This window comes from Scomber scombrus, chromosome 20 (genome assembly GCF_963691925.1).
Source record: "Scomber scombrus chromosome 20, fScoSco1.1, whole genome shotgun sequence".
Classification (NCBI taxonomy): domain Eukaryota; kingdom Metazoa; phylum Chordata; class Actinopteri; order Scombriformes; family Scombridae; genus Scomber; species Scomber scombrus.
The window spans coordinates 25,332,773-25,348,453 of record NC_084989.1 but is presented as its reverse complement, the minus strand read 5'-3'; the positions used below and the strand labels follow the sequence as shown (position 1 = coordinate 25,348,453).

Genomic DNA, 15,681 nt, shown 5'->3' with positions numbered 1-15,681 from the left:
TGTAATACTGCATACTACATGGCTCATAATACTGCAGTACTTTTACTGTAATGCTGCATACTACATGGCTCATAATACTGCAGTACTTTTACTGTAATGCTGCATACTACATCGCTCATAATACTGCAGTACTTTTACTGTAATGCTGCATACTACATCGCTCATAATACTGCAGTACTTTTACTGTAATACTGCATACTACATCGCTCATAATACTGCAGTACTTTTACTGTAATACTGCATACTACATGGCTCATAATACTGCAGTACTTTTACTGTAATACTGCATACTACATCGCTCATAATACAGCAGTACTGTTACTTGTAATAGAGTATTTTTTACATTGTTGTGTTGGTACTTTTACTGCAGTAAATGATCTGAGTACTTCTTCCAGCACTGTAACAGGGTGATTGCTGATTAAATCACATCAATCATAAATCAGAAGCAACTAATGATGTGAACAACTTCAGACATTTTTCACTTCATGTGGAACTATTATTATTCAGCTGTGACTCTTCTATCAGTCCTTGTTACAGTAAGATACTCTAAACTCTGCTTTATCAGTCCTGTGTGTGCTGCTGCTGCTGCATTAATTCACTGATAAAAGACGACAGTTAAAGTTTCCTCGTATCAAAGTCTGACTGGTCAGATGGTGTCATGTGATTCTTCAGGATGTGCTTAATAACTTAGTTATGTGCCATTACTTCTGTAAGCTATTTGTAATGAAAAAACAATACTTTCAAGAACTGTAAATAAATACTTTTAATGTTTTTGACTTATATGTAGTCTCCTTCTTTAGTAATGGTAAAGCAGATATCTCTCCATGTTCAAAGGTATTTGAGTGACAGTTTATCTGTTGATGACTGTAGTGGATTGATCATTAATTGTTTTATTTATGTAACTTTCCACTGCAGCCTAATATGTGGCTTATGTAACTAAAGGGAAAATATTTTTCTGCCATCTAGTGGTTACAGGTGGTATTACTACGTGGGTTGACCAGAAAAAATCTAATTGTGACAACTGTCTAGCTACCTGTTAATTTACCCATTGAACAGATCACCTTAGTCATTGAGCTGCAAATGCTAACTATCTAACTAAAATCCTCCTGTAGCCAACGGGATGACACACAGACAAAAGGCAGTAATAATATAATAATAAATATCTGTCAAACTAATTCCATAAATCCAAAACGCCAGTCGGCTTTAACAGCTGCACACATGTGCACTGTGCTAATACTGATAAAGGTACAGTTATCACTAACAGAGCAGCAATGTTTTCTCTCTCTCAGTCACTATAATTCACCTCAGTACACAATCACCACCTAGTACGACCACAATAATAAACATAAAGTAGAATTATCACTTCTTTGCCAATGTCAACAAAAATGTATAAACTTCAGAATTTATAGAAGAGCTGCATGTCTCCAAAGCAAACAACACAATCTGTCCTCTGCCAATGAAGTTATATCAAATACTGGTTCAGGCAACTAATAAACTAATCAAGATTTAAGAATAGTAATCAAGCACTCTTTCCACAAAATTAAAGCTAGAGACGAAGAAATACTGCAGTCAATGCTCAAACAACAAAAAGATCACTGACTGAATTTTTAAAAACACAGAATTATAAAACAGAGTGTAGTTCATGAAATGATACCTGAGACATCTTCAGGTCAGTTTACAGTAGAAACAGTCTCTTACTCTGTGGTTGAGGGTCCAGGTTCATTACTGAAGTATGGAGGATAACCTTTAGACCGGTCACTCTTCATAGACAGACAGCTGGATATTCCAGACTCTGCTCCGTACTCCTCTTCCTCCTCTTTCTTCATCTTCTGGAGTCTGAGAGGTAAACCAGTAACACTGGAGACACACACACATACACAGTATTATAAACCCAGTCCTGCCTCTCAACTTAGTAGCTTCTTATTAGTTTACATGACTTTAACTACAACCATGTGTGTTTTCTACTCATCACAAAGAGAAACTTTGACTCTGGTTTAAATCCAACAAACAGACTTCAGATAAACATGTGTGTGCTTCTTAACTGTGACTTCTCTCTGTTTAGAGCTCAGCAGTGAGTCTCGTTACATCGCTGTGAGGAAATGAAACCAGGAAAACAACAACAGGAAACAATGTTTGAATTCCTCAAACTCTGTCATTTTATATTTAACTTTAATCAACTAAACAATTAAACTGAGAAATAATCATCAGATTGATCAATAATGACAGTAATCATTATTTACAGTCCTGATATTAACACTCACCTGGTTCAGACTCGCTGTTTCCTCTTTTTGCTCTGATGACTGTAAAATGGAACCTTACTTTAAACTTTACTTATTACCTGTTTGTTCCTCCTTCCTTCTTTCCTGGAAACTTCTTCTTTACTGAAAGTCACGTATCTGCTGTGTTTAGCAGCACTTGTGACCACAGTCATTTAACCACATATAGTCTGTTTCCTTTGTTTCTCACAGTGTAGCACGTAGTCTGATCTTCTAAACCTCGTCTCAGCACATCGTTGGTCACGTAGCTCAAACTTTCAAACTTTCATTTCCTTTTTCTCTCTAACTTACACTTTGTCACATGGATAACTTCAACCAGATGTAACCTTTTATGGGCTGTTTGTTCTGTAACATCATTAACACAACATCTATTTATGACTCAGACTCTGAGATGAGACAGATAGTTGCAGGTGAACAATTCATGTTTCTATCTATCATTTGTTACCCTGAAAAGATGCAAATAAGTAATGTATGCATTAAGGTCAGAGTGTGTGTGTGTGTGTGTGTGTGTGTGTGTGTGTGTGTGTGTGTGTGTGTAGAATTTATAGAAGAGCTGCATGTCTCCAAAGCAAACAACACAATCTGTCCTCTGCCAATGAAGTTATATCAAATACTGGTTCAGGCAACTAATAAACTAATCAAGATTTAAGAATAGTAATCAAGCACTCTTTCCACAAAATTAAAGCTAGAGACGAAGAAATACTGCAGTCAATGCTCAAACAACAAAAAGATCACTGACTGAATTTTTAAAAACACAGAATTATAAAACAGAGTGTAGTTCATGAAATGATACCTGAGACATCTTCAGGTCAGTTTACAGTAGAAACAGTCTCTTACTCTGTGGTTGAGGGTCCAGGTTCATTACTGAAGTATGGAGGATAACCTTTAGACCGGTCACTCTTCATAGACAGACAGCTGGATATTCCAGACTCTGCTCTGTACTCCTCTTCCTCCTCTTCCTCCTCTTTCTTCATCTTCTGGAGTCTGAGAGGTAAACCAGTAACACTGGAGACACACACACATACACAGTATAATAAACCCAGTCCTGCCTCTCAACTTAGTAGCTTCTTATTAGTTTACATGACTTTAACTACAACCATGTGTGTTTTCTACTCATCACAAAGAGAAACTTTGACTCTGGTTTAATTCCAACAAACAGACTTCAGATAAACATGTGTGTGCTTCTTAACTGTGACTTCTCTCTGTTTAGAGCTCAGCAGTGAGTCTCGTTACATCGCTGTGAGGAAATGAAACCAGGAAAACAACAACAGGAAACAATGTTTGAATTCCTCAAACTCTGTCATTTTATATTTAACTTTAATCAACTAAACAATTAAACTGAGAAATAATCATCAGATTGATCAATAATGACAGTAATCATTATTTACAGTCCTGATATTAACACTCACCTGGTTCAGACTCGCTGTTTCCTCTTTTTGCTCTGATGACTGTAAAATGGAGCCTTACTTTAAACTTTACTTATTACCTGTTTGTTCCTCCTTCCTTCTTTCCTGGAAACTTCTTCTTTACTGAAAGTCACGTATCTGCTGTGTTTAGCAGCACTTGTGACCACAGTCATTTAACCACATATAGTCTGTTTCCTTTGTTTCTCACAGTGTAGCACGTAGTCTGATCTTCTAAACCTCGTCTCAGCACATCGTTGGTCACGTAGCTCAAACTTTCAAACTTTCATTTCCTTTTTCTCTCTAACTTACACTTTGTCACATGGATAACTTCAACCAGATGTAACCTTTTATGGGCTGTTTGTTCTGTAACATCATTAACACAACATCTATTTATGACTCAGACTCTGAGATGAGACAGATAGTTGCAGGTGAACAATTCATGTTTCTATCTATCATTTGTTACCCTGAAAAGATGCAAATAAGTAATGTATGCATTAAGGTCAGAGTGTGTGTGTGTGTGTGTGTGTGTGTGTGTGTGTGTGTGTGTGTGTGTGTGTGTGTGTGTGTGTGTGTGTGTGTGTGTGTGTGTAGAATTTATAGAAGAGCTGCATGTCTCCAAAGCAAACAACACAATCTGTCCTCTGCCAATGAAGTTATATCAAATACTGGTTCAGGCAACTAATAAACTAATCAAGATTTAAGAATAGTAATCAAGCACTCTTTCCACAAAATTAAAGCTAGAGACGAAGAAATACTGCAGTCAATGCTCAAACAACAAAAAGATCACTGACTGAATTTTTAAAAACACAGAATTATAAAACAGAGTGTAGTTCATGAAATGATACCTGAGACATCTTCAGGTCAGTTTACAGTAGAAACAGTCTCTTACTCTGTGGTTGAGGGTCCAGGTTCATTACTGAAGTATGGAGGATAACCTTTAGACCGGTCACTCTTCATAGACAGACAGCTGGATATTCCAGACTCTGCTCCGTAGTCCTCTTCCTCCTCTTCCTCCTCTTTCTTCATCTTCTGGAGTCTGAGAGGTAAACCAGCAACACTGGAGACACACACACATACACAGTATAATAAACCCAGTCCTGCCTCTCAACTTAGTAGCTTCTTATTAGTTTACATGACTTTAACTACAACCATGTGTGTTTTCTACTCATCACAAAGAGAAACTTTGACTCTGGTTTAATTCCAACAAACAGACTTCAGATAAACATGTGTGTGCTTCTTAACTGTGACTTCTCTCTGTTTAGAGCTCAGCAGTGAGTCTCGTTACATCGCTGTGAGGAAATGAAACCAGGAAAACAACAACAGGAAACAATGTTTGAATTCCTCAAACTCTGTCATTTTATATTTAACTTTAATCAACTAAACAATTAAACTGAGAAATAATCATCAGATTGATCAATAATGACAGTAATCATTATTTACAGTCCTGATATTAACACTCACCTGGTTCAGACTCGCTGTTTCCTCTTTTTGCTCTGATGACTGTAAAATGGAACCTTACTTTAAACTTTACTTATTACCTGTTTGTTCCTCCTTCCTTCTTTCCTGGAAACTTCTTCTTTACTGAAAGTCACGTATCTGCTGTGTTTAGCAGCACTTGTGACCACAGTCATTTAACCACATATAGTCTGTTTCCTTTGTTTCTCACAGTGTAGCACGTAGTCTGATCTTCTAAACCTCGTCTCAGCACATCGTTGGTCACGTAGCTCAAACTTTCAAACTTTCATTTCCTTTTTCTCTCTAACTTACACTTTGTCACATGGATAACTTCAACCAGATGTAACCTTTTATGGGCTGTTTGTTCTGTAACATCATTAACACAACATCAGAGAGTCACTGGAAGAGTCATGAGCCGTCCCACACAAGAATCAAACCCGGCATTTTTAAATACCAACAACAGCGTTAGAGATTCGTTTCTCTTCTCTTGCTTTGTGTGAGACAGAAAGCCTCATACAGCAGCAAGTACACCATCGCCTCCATGCTATGCTATGTTGAGGAGGTTCTATGAAGCAATGGAAAACAATCTGGTACCAAAACCGAGTCAAGCCGAATAGAGCTAGAACTGTATAATGGAAAAGCACCTTTAGTCTCCTTATCTGGAGGCAGGACCCAGGGGCCCCTCAGGCACTGAAACTCATGCTCATTGATAGTTCCTCCCTCACAGTGCATTGTAGCCAGATAACCAATCAGTACTTGCCAAATCGAATTAACAAATAAAACATGAATTACTTTCCTGGAAAGAACTTTTATTTTATTGTGATTGGATAACGCTGCCGTCGAGTGGAAACCTTATAACTCCATATTTCATACTATAACTATAAACATTAAAAGAATGGGTCAAACCTTGTGTCGTATTTCTGTGGAGCCCAACATCATTGAGGGCCTGTTTCTACTCAAGGGCCCCTGGACTCTTACCCAGAATGCCTCATCTTTACACTTGTGTCCTTTCTTGTCTTCTCGTCTCTTTTTTGCTTCGACGTCTTTTATCGTCTCTCCTCTGCTCTACTCTCGTCTTCCAATGCCATCTAGTTATTCCTCCTTTCTTATGTCTGCACTTCTCTACTCTCCTTCCTCTTCTGTCCCTCTCAGCTTTCATCTCACTGACCCTTCCTTCTTCCTTTAGCTTCCTCCTTCAGGTCTCTTCTGTCTTTTCTTTGAATGTAAAAGCTCACCTTTCGCTAAATATAATACTTGATTTTTAAAAAGAAGCTAAATTTGGCCTACTGTATTTATTTTTGTTGTCTTTATTGCTTTATCCCAGGTTGATCCCATGTGACACTTAACTTTCTCAGACGATGCTGAGCTGCTGTTTTCTGTCAGGATGCAAAAACTAATTAAGTGACTTGACAAAAAACAGCAGACGGACTCAGATCCAGGTGTTTCCAGGTGTTTTTCAGGAACATATTACCTCATTAGAGCCACATGTGTGAGAGGAAGATGACAGTAGTCGGTGACGGTGGAAAGACTCGGGCAACATTATCATTCAGGAGGTTTTTTTGGGATGAGAAACACGGAGGTATTTCACATGAACGGATTAGTAACCAAGATCCTCAACAAATGTTTAAAAATGTAGTTTACAAAGTTGAAAAGGATTCAGATATTTGTCACAGTGTGAGGGGTATTTAGAGATCCTACATACAGTTAGCATTGTTAGCATGCCACAGTGAAACCAGTGCAGAGCATAGACTGTATATAAGAAATGGACGTAACATCCGTGACGTCACCCATTGGTTTGTGGACTGCTGCTCGGAGGCCAATAGTATCGGATCTGAGCAGCGCCATCTTGAAAATTTAAAGTGCATGCTGGGAAAAATAAAAACAGGGATTCTATTTATATGGGCATCAGGAGGAGCATGAGGCGCCCCCCTGAACCTGTGAACCAATCAACCTGTCAATCACGACGTAGCCACGCCCTAATGCATACCCTGCTTTATCGTCACATATAAAATCAGGGAGGCCAAAATGTCCCAAATGAACATCATACTGCATTGAAGAAGGCTTTAAACTAGCGATTGAGACCATAAACACATTTTGAAAACGTTTACTGAGGTTAGAAATCAAGTGAGAAGTTGGTGAATTCTCCATTGACTTGTATAGAGACGGAAGTCCTTTTGACACCAAAACGGTCGCCCCCTGGTGGCCTTTTGATAGAATGCAGTTTTAAGTTACTTCCGCGTTGGCCTCATTTCAGAGGACCGGAACTCCCCGCCTGGTTCAGAGTCTAGTCTGTTGAATGCTAACAATGCTATAGTGCCCATTTTTTGACCGACACAAGAGCCAAAAAAGTCAATATTTCTCCCTCATAATGTGACATCCAACCTGAGGCAGAATAAAACAAGTCAGAATAATTTTCTCCCCCCGCTGTACAATTACTTTATCTCAGATTCAAACTCGTACTGTTAGCATTAAGTTGGCTAACATATCGCACTTTTATAGTGAACTCTCTAAAGAATAACTGATACCTTAGTAACTTTCTTACAGTACGCTTCATTTTTTGTTTAAATTGTGAGAGAAGCTAAACTAGCGGCACCTCCGGGCTTCCACTTTGTAGAAGAAACGTTTTCATGTTGTCGTCCTCCTGCTCAACTTCACCGTAATGCAGTCGATGTCGAAGGCTGCAGTGACTGGTTCAGTCGTACGTCTACATCGTACACCAGAGGACGTGTTTAGACGTGTGATAAGAACAACGGTTAAATCTGAAATTTACACAAAAACGGTTGTAGGTTGTTTAACTTTAGAAACGTCTTTCAAATGTGTTTACTTTTCAACTCGAGTCAATAAAATAAACACAAATAATAAGCAAGACACGAAGGAGATTTGATCATGTGACTCTATCAGCAGGATGACATCATCACTGATAATCAATAATGATGTTTGATGATGTGACAGCGCTGTGGTTAAAGCTCTGGTCAGGTTGAGTTTGGGTTAAAATGAAACTTTGTTAAAGGTTAGAGAAACGCGCTGTGGTGTTAAAGTTAGTACTTCTTACAAGTTAGGCTTCCTTTGTCGTCATGGCAACAACAATAATAATAACCACAGGGGTTAAAGGTTAGGGGATGATTGTAGTTATAGTCCACTGTTGGATTAATGCCTCCATCCATCCCTCCTTGGTCCGGGTCATAATTAGTTCGGCCACTAGACGGCAGCACACGTCTGACATCACAAATGAATGTGATTTTTTCCATCTTGGTAATAATTTGAACCTTTTAAACACAGAAGATTAAAGACAATATCATTCAGGACTTTGGGCCTCCATAGTTTCATAGACATCCAACTTGTACATTTAAATATTTTTTCTTATCAAATGTTTAAAAATTGAAATTAATTATGCTGTTTGTAATAAACATCAGCTACCTTTACTTCTCTTTTCTTCTTTTTCTATCCAATAAAATCCAGATCTATAAAAAATTGATTCTGCTGTTTCAGAGCTGATAACTGAAAAAGTAAAAAACAATACAAAATAAAGACAGTGACGGCAGTTTGGCTAATGAATTGAATGTTTTATAAGTTTCTAAGCAAAGACAAATGTAGTAACGGTAGGATGTATCTGTCCCTCACCAGGATGTAATGGTGGCGTTGGAGTCGGACGACGCAGCGAGCAGCGTTTCATCCCAAAATAAACGTCACTATTTGAACGCGTGTTTTCGCTGATTGTGCAGGTGATGCTTCCATATTCGCTGCCAGTCAAGTGCCTGTAAGCAGATATCAAGATGTTTCTAGTCTAGTAAACATGGGCCTTAGTCAGTGACAGGAGGACATGTGAACAGATTGTTTGGTTCATATAGACTGTCCATAACGAACACCATGTTCAAGCATAAGGGCCGCAGTTTGATGATTGACTTTGTAGTCGTGTCGTCGGACTTGCAGCCGCATGTCTTGGACACTTGGGCGAAGAGAGGGGCGGAGCTGTCAACTGATCACCACCTGGTGGTGAGTTGGCTACGATGGTGGGCGAGGATGCCGGACAGACCCAAACGTATTGTGAGCGTCTGCTGGGAACGTCTGGCAGAGTCTCCTGTCAGAGAGAGCTTCAACTCCCACCTCCGGGAGAGCCTCGACCATGTACCTGGGGAGGTGGGGGATGTTCCATGTTTCTCACAAATCCACATTCAGAGGAACAGTTTCAATCAACCAATCTTTATTTATTTAACACCAGATCACAACAAAAGTTATCTCAAGGCTAGAGTGCATTTTACAGTAAAAACCTTCTGAAAAACAAAATTATTAAACAAAAGAGAATTCATCCACCTGTAATCTAAAGGAATGTATTCCAGTAATCCAAAGGTACAAATTAATGCTCATAAAAAGCTGTATCAAGATAAACTATCCATAAACATATCCTGAACCGTGGTGCAGCACAGAGCTGTGAGTTTAAGGTTCTTACAAAATGTTAAACAACAGAAACACCTGAGAGCAGAAGATGTGTTGGTGTGAGACTTTCTGCTACTGTAGCTTCAGGTCTCTTGAAAGAACTGGATCCACCTCACAGAGAGCAGTGATCAGAGCTGAACTGGCTTCTGCTCTTTTGTTTTGCATCATGTCGACCAATGCTCGTGCTTTTTCTTCTCTCAGACACTCTTTTTCTTTGTTTCTGCTGGTACAATAGGAGCAGTGGTTGTTTTGTTGTGGTTGTTTTTTGTGATTGCCTTGATCAGGGCACTGAAAGGATTATTAACCCTAACTAAAGGCGCTTTTCCACTACACAGTTCCAGCACGACTCGCCTCGACTCGACTCGCCTCGGTTCTTCTTGCGTTTCCACTAGGGATAGTACTTGGTACCTGGTACTCTTTTAGTACCTGCTCTGGTGAGGTTCCAAGCGAGCCAAGCCGGTACTAAAATGTGACGTCGACACACTGCTGGCCGCTGATTGGTAGTTGTCGCTGGAAGAGTCATGAGCCGTCCCACACAAGAATCAAACCCGGCATTTTTAAATACCGGTAACAGCGTTACAGCCATACGGCTAAATTTTCTTGCTTTGTGTCTGACAGAAAGCCTCATACAGCAGCATGTACACCACTGCCTCCATGTCCTCCATTGTTTATGTGTTTTGTGTCGCGTATAAAACGAAGTCATGGCAGTTTCGCGGAGCCGTGCTATGACGACCCCGCCCACGTTGAGTAGGTACTTTTTTGTAATGGAAAAGGTTCCTGGAACCGTACCGAGTCGAGGCGAGTCGTGCTGGAACTGTGTAGTGGAAAAGCGCATATGTCTGATGGTGGGAAGAAACCAGTGTACCCAGCAAAAACCAATACCAACATGGCAAGGACATGCACACTCTGAGCAGTAAGTCAGGATGGGTTCAAATCCAAGACCCTCTGGCAACAGTGCCACCAGTATATATAATATGTAGTGCCAGCTGAAGAAATTATGCTTTTACTGGTGGTGGTCTTAAGTATTTCATTTGTTTCAGGAATCCCTTTGTCAACCTTGTCACAACTAACCAACAACGTAAGTGCTAAAAGTAAAATAAAAAATAAAAAGCCATTAGTCCCTATAAATATCATTAGCTTAAAGCATTTAGCTTTAATTCACATAAAATTAACTTATATTTCAACACAAACATAAATGTACCATGACCCATTACCTTACCGTCACTGTCATCTGGGCAAATCCATACTTCTTAAAGTTTAGTTTTCCTGTACAATTATTTTCCTTTGGTCCATGTGCCGCCGTTAAAATCCTTATAAAATCAATTTCTCGTTAATGACCCCTGTTTCCGTTAACCAAAAGTCTTTCACAATAAAATACATTGTAAAGGGCGTGGACAGCTACAGCAACAGCAATCCCATAGGGTTGCGTGAGACTCTGCTGGACCAGGACCTGGAAGATGAAGAATAACCAGCTGAGAGCTCGTAGAAGAGACAATAACAGGGATCAAAATAAAATGAGATCAATACTGTTTTGGTGTATAAATAGTAAACAAAAGCCCATCCCAGTCTAAGCTGACATCTTCAAATGTCTTGTTTTGTCCAAAATCTCACCAATTTACAATGAGACATTAGAGAAAAACTATGTAATGTTTGACTTTTCTGATTGAAAAATGTCTTAAATACATTTGGATTCATTTTCTGTCCATCATCTCTTCATTAACTGACTGCTGGTTTCAGCTCTATGTTGTTATGTGTTGTTGGAACTTGTGCTTATGGTGTAAAATATGAATTATCTTCATGAAGCCACTGTCACAGACTACTTTATGTTTTATTTAATATGACTGTTTATTTAATAAATGTGCAGTAGTTCTGATTTTTCTCCCTGATGCTGCAGCTTCTTTGTTCATCAGTGATGTTCTGTCTCCATCTAGTGGCTGAAACAAAGAACAACACTCTGACCTGCTGACAGTCTGTCCTTTGTTTTTAATGCTGTTACACATTGTTTTATTTTAACCTCTTCTTCCTCATTTAACATCAGACCATCATCATCTTCTCTTTGTGCATGTTCAGAATAAATTGATGTAAATGTGTCTCAGATGTTCAGAGCAGCTCTGAACAACATCAGCAGTCTGTATGTTACTTTGTGATTTACTCTCATAAAGTTCTCTGAGCTCAGGGAGAAAAGTCCAGATGTTGTTTTTAGTCATGTTAGCAGCTTTATGGGAGATAATGTCATTCTGTCTGTTGATTGGTCCAGACTGAAATGTCTGAACAACCAGGAGCACCACCAGGTATTTTTGGCCCCATGAAAACATCCCATTGGGCTGAACCAACCATGCGCAACTGCTGTAAGCACACCTCTACCTGTGATGGCTTCAAACTCTACTGTAGTCCAAGACTAACTGTACAATATTTACTGTCATTGAGCTGTGAAAATATAACACTGTGTAGACATGCAGGAAACAATCTGCATACAGTAGAATTCACTACTTGATGCAAGTCTGACTTCCTCTCTAAGTAATGTGCTAAAGGTCATCTTTTACACTCTAAATGTAATCTTAATGTTAAAATTCTTAAATAGAAGATACTATCTATACAATGATATAATGAACACAATAATAAAATCAGCAGTAGATTGTTTTTAACTAAGTCTACATACAAACTAAGTATACAACCAATTCTTATCCTTGAAAAGGATTTAATCATTCTTCCTTTTTTCTCATAATAATAGAAAATAAATTCCCACAGACCTCTTTCAGTTATACTCAGTAACATTTCATCAACACAATGCTGCTCACCTCCTCTTGCATGTAGCAGTGGGGTTGTTTCATTATAATCGAGGGACGGGACTGCTGAGGCTGGAGATGCATCTGCTGGTCCTGGAGATGCATCTGCTGGTCCTGGAGATGTATCTGCTGGTCCCAAAGATGCATCTGCTGGTCCTGGAGATGCATCTGTTGCTCCTGGAGATGCATCTGTTGGTCCTGGAGATGTATCTGCTGGTCCTGAAGATGCATCTGTTGGTCCTGGAGATGCATCCGTTGGTTCTGGAGATGCATCTGTTGGTCCTGGAGATGCATCTGTTGGTTCTGGAGATGCATCTGTTGGTCCTGGAGATGCATCTGTTGGTCCTGGAGATGCATCTGTTGGTCTTGGAGATGCATCTGTTGGTCCTGGAGATACATCTGCTGGCCCTAAAGATGCATCTGCTGGTCCTGGAGATGCATCTGTTGGTCCTGGAGATGTATCTGCTGGTCCTGAAGATGCATCTGTTGGTCCTGGAGATGCATCCGTTGGTTCTGGAGATGCATCCGTTGGTTCTGGAGATGCATCCGTTGGTCTTGGAGATGCATCTGTTGGTTCTGGAGATGCATCCGTTGGTCCTGGAGATGCATCTGTTGGTCCTGGAGATGCATCTGTTGGTCTTGGAGATGCATCTGTTGGTCCTGGAGATACATCTGCTGGCCCTAAAGATGCATCTGCTGGTCCTAGAGACGCATCTGTTGGTCCTGGAGATGCACCTGTTGGTCTTGGAGATGCACCTGTTGGTCCTGGAGATGCACCTGCTGGTCCTGGAGATGCATCTGTTGGTTCTGGAGATGCATCTGTTGGTCCTGGAGATGTATCTGCTGGTTCTGGAGATGCATATGTTGGTTCTGGAGATGCATCTGCTGGTCCTGGTGATGCATCTGTTGGTCCTGGAGATGCATCTATTGGTTCTTGAGATGCATCTATTGGTTCTTGAGATGCATCTGTTGGTCCTGGAGATGCATCTGTTTGTCCTGGAGATGCATCTGCTGGTCCTGGAGATGCATCTGCTTGTCCTGGAGATGCATCTGTTGGTTCTGGAGATGCATCTGTTGGTTCTGGAGATGCATCTGTTGGTCCTGGAGATTCATCCGCTGGTCCTGGAGATGCATCCGTTGGTTCTGGAGATGCATATGCTGGTCCTGGAGGTGCATCTGTTGGTTCTGGAGATGCATCTGTTGGTCCTGGAGATGCATCTGTTGGTTCTGGAGATGCATCTGCTGTTCCTGGAGATGCATCAGTTGGTTCTGGAGATGCATCTGTTGGTCCTGGAGATGCATCCGTTGGTTCTGGAGATGCATATGCTAGTCCTGGAGATGCATCCGTTGGTTCTGGAGATGCATCTGTTGGTCCTGGAGATGCATCCGATGGTCCTGGAGATGCATCTGATGGTCCTGGAGATGCATCCGCTGGTTCTGGAGATGCATCTGCTGGTCCTGGAGATGCATCTGTTGGTCTTGGAGATGCATCTGTTGGTCCTGGAGATGCATCTCTTGGTCTTGGAGATACATCTGCTGGCCCTAAAGATGCATCTGCTGGTCCTGGAGATGCATCTGTTGGTCCTGGAGATGCATCTGTTGGTCCTGGAGATACATCTGCTGGCCCTAAAGATGCATCTGTTGGTCCTGGAGATGCATCTGTTGGTCCTGGAGATGCACCTGCTGGTCCTGGAGATGCATCTGTTGGTTCTGGAGATGCATCTGTTGGTCCTGGAGATGTATCTGCTGGTTCTGGAGATGCATATGTTGGTTCTGGAGATGCATCTGCTGGTCCTAGTGATGCATCTGTTGGTCCTGGAGATGCATCTATTGGTTCTTGAGATGCATCTGTTGGTCCTGGAGATGCATCTGTTTGTCCTGGAGATGCATCTGCTGGTCCTGGAGATGCATCCGTTGGTTCTGGAGATGCATATGCTGGTCCTGGAGATGCATCAGTTGGTTCTGGAGATGCATCTGTTGGTCCTAGAGATGCATCCGTTGGTTCTGGAGATGCATATGCTGGTCCTGGAGATGCATCCGTTGGTTCTGGAGATGTATCTGTTGGTCCTGGAGATGCATCTGATGGTCCTGGAGATGCATCTGATGGTCCTGGAGATGCATCTGCTGGTTCTGGAGATGCATCTGCTGGTCCTGGAGATGCATCTGTTGGTCCTGGAGATGCATCTGTTGGTCCTGGAGATGCATCTGCTGGTCCTGGAGATGCATCTGTTGGTCCTGGAGATGCATCTGTTGGTTCTGGAGATGCATCTGTTGGTCCTGGAGATGCATCTGTTGGTCCTGGAGATGCATCTGTTGGTCCTGGAGATGCATCTGTTGGTCCTGGAGATGCATCTGTTGGTCCTGGAGATGCATCTGTTGGTCCTGGAGATGCATCTGTTGGTTCTGGAGATGCATCTGTTGGTCCTGGAGATGCATCTGTTGGTCCTGGAGATACATCTGCTGGCCCTAAAGATGCATCTGTTGGTCCTGGAGATGCATCTGTTGGTCCTGGAGATGCATCCGTTGGTTCTGGAGATGCATCTGTTGGTCCTGGAGATGCATCCGTTGGTTCTGGAGATGCATCTGTTGGTCCTGGAGATGCATCTGTTGGTCTTGGAGATGCATCCGTTGGTTCTGGCAGCAGGAGCAGGGACAACTGAGTTAGTGTCTATATATTTTATATATATATATATATATTAACCTGTTTCACTGTGGACTAAGTTTAACTAAAAGGTTCATTTCTACCATCATGGACTAAACACACCTTCTGTAAAATAAGTTGGGTGATATATTGTCGCTCTCTCTTTTTTCTCTTTCTCTTCTTTTTTGGAACCCTGATTGTATTTAATGAAGCTGTTGAGACATGATGCTCATGTAGTTCCTCCTCACTCACAATTCACTGCTAGCAAGCTGCACCTGGGTTGAAGCAGGACTGAACCATTTCATGTAAATAAAGGGGGGTTAATAAAGTATTGTATTAATGTCTATTAATGATGACAAATTAATAAAAAATTATGAACTAATGTTCTAATATTTTTTTTAGGACCCCTGTCACCCATGGGCCCTTAGAATCATCCCAACTTTTCACTCCCTTACAGACTGAACAACTATTAGGTGGATTGACTGAACTTAACTCCTACTAATTTCAGTGATCATAAAACCTTCCCCCTAGTATCAGGTTTCGATCAATACGCTACAAAAATATTTTGTAAGGTTGGGGACAAGTATGGCAGCCTGGACATTTCATGATTTAAGATTGTTTCCAGAATTGTTTTTATATTAGTTTCTGTTATTAACTTGCCCCCCTCCCCACACTATTATTTT

The 15,681-nt window shown here is 40.9% G+C and overlaps 1 pseudogene; it reads right to left on the bottom strand.

Moving 5' to 3' along the window:
• The window catches only part of LOC134002172 (uncharacterized), a 136,926-nt pseudogene that overhangs the window by 87,659 nt on the left and 33,586 nt on the right, over positions 1-15,681 (bottom strand).